Consider the following 4493-nt stretch of genomic DNA (forward strand, 5'->3'; position numbering starts at 1 on the left):
TTAAAAGGTGAAATCCCCTTTACTTGGAGTACCTGAGATCCTGTCCATTCCTCTGAGAAAGAGGATGCGTCCTCTTTTGTGAGAAATCTATTATCTATCTATCTATCTATCTATCTATCTATCTATCTTCTATTTAATTTTGAAATGTATACATTCAGAATATATAATGTGAATACAGCAGGTCTTTGAATTATGTAGTTTTGTTCAACATCATTTTATTACATGACTAGGAACTTAACTCTTGCTTACATCAATTAGCCTATGCCAAAATTGTTTGTATGAAACATCATTGCTTAAAACCCAAGAACCTATTGGTGATGTCAGGTGAGGATGTACTGTGTTTAATTTTGCTAGATCCAACATGAATGGAGAAAGGGACATAATGGCCAGTCGACAATCGGGTTCTTCACAGCCTTTCTACTCTATATATATACTCATTTAGAAATAATATACTTTCCAGACAATATCCAAATTACCTTCTAAAAATATTTACAAATGTTCGTAGGTGAAAAAAACTGCGCAAAGAAATTAAATGCCTGAACAAAGACGACTTAGGCTCTATGGAAGAAAACACTTTTTTAGTACATTCTAATGTATATATCAAAGTATAGCCAGTGGCCTTAAAACTAACCTCCCAATGATAGAATTTGAATATCCTACCTTTGAATCCCAATACAAAGAAGTCCCAAAGGGTCCACTAAATGTATCCCTCAAATTGACTCAGGCAAGCCCAGCCAGTGTTGCTCAGTGGTTGAGCGCCAATGTATGAACTAGTAGGCAATGGTTGATTCCCCAACAAAGCACATGCCCCAGTTTGAGGCTCAATCTCCAGTAGGGGACAAGCAGGAGGCAGCTGATCCATGATTTTCTCTCATCATTGATGTTTTTATCTCTCTCTCTCCCACTCCTTCCTTTCTGAAGTCAACACAAATATTTTTTTAAATCACCCAGGAATATATCCAGGAATAATTTCCTACCACCCACCAAAAAAGGTTAAAACATTGTCAAAATCTGGCCTTTGCTTTTGGCTGCCCCAACTGGATCTGAGAAAGAGGATGCGTCCTCTTTTGTGAGAAATCTATTATCTATCTATCTATCTATCTATCTATCTATCTATCTATCTATCTTCTATTTAATTTTGAAATGTATACATTCAGAATATATAATGTGAATACAGCAGGTCTTTGAATTATGTAGTTTTGTTCAACATCATTTTATTACATGACTAGGAACTTAACTCTTGCTTACATCAATTAGCCTATGCCAAAATTGTTTGTTTTGTTTTTTTTTTTTATACTTCCTTTCACTTAAAGTATGTATGAACTAGTAGGCAATGGTTGATTCCCCAACAAAGCACATGCCCCAGTTTGAGGCTCAATCTCCAGTAGGGGACAAGCAGGAGGCAGCTGATCCATGATTTTCTCTCATCATTGATGTTTTTATCTCTCTCTCTCCCACTCCTTCCTTTCTGAAGTCAACACAAATATTTTTTTAAATCACCCAGGAATATATCCAGGAATAATTTCCTACCACCCACCAAAAAAGGTTAAAACATTGTCAAAATCTGGCCTTTGCTTTTGGCTGCCCCAACTGGATCTAAATTCTGTGCTTTCACATATAAGAAAAGCAAAATCTTCAAAAGGTACTTTAGAGAAGGGTAACTAAGACCTTTTTCCTGTGTTTTATTTTTGTATACATTTATAGTAAAAAAAATATATATGTACATAATATATGTACAATAATATATATATTGGGTTTTCCTGGAAATCTTAATTCTATTAACCCCTTTGGTTTATGGGAAAAGTAAACACAAGGAGCCCAACTCTCATATTTGCAGAGTAAAGCCACAGTAGCCAGCCTGAGATTTGGTGGATACTTACACTGTACCTCTTTGTTTCCATAGAGCTGAGAAATCTGAAAAGTTATCCAGTGTCCTTAACAGCTGGTAGGGATTGGAAATGAGATAAGTCTATCTAATCACAACTTTAGAGGCCACTTCATGATTGGGAAGATCCCATATCCATGTTTCTGGCAGCTAAGAAGGCAGACTCTATTGAGATTGTTTGCGGACAACATCAGGTAAAAACTCGAATAAGGCTTCAGATGGAGAGGCAACAGAGCTGCCCTTAAGGGCATAATGAACCGTTGGTAACAACACTATTTTAGGAATCACAGTTTGTCTTTTCAAATAAATATAAACTTCCTTATATAATCTGCCCCTTTTCTTTCTTTCTTTTTTTTGTTCTTTTATTTCACAATAGTGAGGTAATTTGGGGTTAAAACTGATATGATAAGATATCATATCTTAATTTCAGTAAAAGGAAATAAGAAAAAGGAGGTCTTTGTATAAAATATACCTACTTATTCACCATTTAATACCAGTACAGTGTGTTTTTAAAGAGATCTTATTGAAAGAATTATTTGTTTCTCAAGCGAAGTTTGTTCTAATCCTAGTAAATCCCAACCACACGAAGTAATACTTCGTGTATGTGTGTAATAAATAAAATTTTTAAAATATAAATCCGGCCCATAGCTAGGATCATGTGGACTCAGCAAATTTGATGTTTGCATTCATTACTTCATTAATCCAGTCATACACGCTTGAAACAAACATGTACTGAGTGGGGAACCTGTGCCTGAGCTCTGCTGAGTGATAGAGATAAAAACGTTTCCAGCATCAAAGACCGGGTAATTTCAAGAGAGATATAGACAAGTATACTAACAATTACCAAAAATAAAAAGATGATTTCTAAGATAGAAATATCTTTGGGATTCTAGGAGGGTTGGAGGACAGTGATGAGCCTGGAAAAAAGTTAAAGAAGGCTTAGCAGAGAGAGCGCACTTGAGAAGGATCTTAAAATTTGCTGCATCACCTCGGCTAGTGTGGCTCAGTTACTTGAGGGTCATCCAGTGCACCAAAAGGTTACCTGTTCGATTCCTGGTCAGAGCACATGCCTGGGTTGCGGGCTGGATCCCTGACAAGAGGCATGCAGGATGTTTCTCTCTCTCACTATCCCTTTCTCACTTTTTAAAAATCAATAAAAAAAATCTTTTAAAAAATTGCTGTATCATATAGACCAGAGCTTTCAACTCAGCCAGTGTACCTCCTCTTGAGGAGATGTAGATATATAGGGTGTCCCAAAATTCACGCAAGATTTGCAATTCAATTCAATTGCAAATCTTGCGTCAATTTTGAGACACCCTATATATGGGGTTTCGAATTATCACAATGTTTGGGTACACACCTCCATAAGTTTGGTGGACAAAGGCCAGGGATGTAAAATATCTTTCCAGAAGAGGACATTTTTGCACAATGAAATGTCTGTCTTGTACTCACATGGTTTTTAATGTTTGGAGATTTTTCTCCCACTTAATGTTTGGTTCTTATAGATAAAAATCCAACATATAACCATCTGAACTTTAAACCCAACTGTTTTATATACATGCATGAAAATAATTTCTGTATAATTTATTCACTGACTTTTCCAGAATTAACATGCCTGTGTAAATTGAGAAAAGATTAGGGGGAACAAGTTTGGAACTCTTCCAAGAGTATTTCATCATCCCATCAAAAACAGCACAACTGATATTGATGAACCTAATGAAGCATAGAATATCTGTCTGAATTTGCAGCTTTCCCATTCTCAGTGAATCTCTATGTGTATATGTACATATGTATAACATTTTAAAAATGTAATGGAAACATAAATGTTTTGATAATATGCAATTCAAAACTGAAAATCCAAATTTATTTATTAATATCAGATTCAAGCATCTATTTCATTATGTCTTTGAATATAGTTTATCCTAAGCATTTCTATGTTGAAATATATATTACTTAAAAATCCTTTTATTTTTTCTTGTATATTATTCTTAGAATTTTATATGGACTTAATCTCTATTGAGTTATAATTACAAAAATCAAAATACACAGATCTTAAATCTATGTTAATGAGTTTAATAAATCTATAATCCATACATTCAATATCCCATCAAGGTATAAAACATTTCCATCACTCTACTCATCTCATCCCTCTTTATTGTTAATCTCTTCCCTTCTCCAGCCCCAAAGGTAAGCAACGTTCTGATATCTAATTTTATAGATTAATTTTGCCTGCTCTTGAATATCATATAAGTGGAATCACAAAGAATGTACTGCTCCTTCCAATGTTCAGTCAATTTGCATATTAGCCTTTTATTATATAAGACTAGAGGCCTGGTGCACAAAAAATTGTGCACTTAGGGGGGAGGAGAGGTCCCTCAGCCCAGCCTGTGCCCTCTCACAGTTTGGGAGCCCTCAGGGGATGACCACTTGCTGGCTTAGGCGGGAAGGCGACACTCCATCACACCTTTGCTACTGCCACTGCCAGCAGCGCAAGCCTCAGCTGGTCCTGGGGGGCTGGGGGGCTGAGGACACTGGGGGACTCCAGAGGCAGGTGCCCAGGCAGAGTTTAGGAGAATGGGCACCACCATCTTATGGCGGTGGGCACCGC

The sequence above is a fragment of the Myotis davidii genome, unplaced genomic scaffold (genome assembly GCF_000327345.1).
Source record: "Myotis davidii unplaced genomic scaffold, ASM32734v1 scaffold1288, whole genome shotgun sequence".
NCBI classification, from domain to species: Eukaryota; Metazoa; Chordata; class Mammalia; order Chiroptera; family Vespertilionidae; genus Myotis; species Myotis davidii.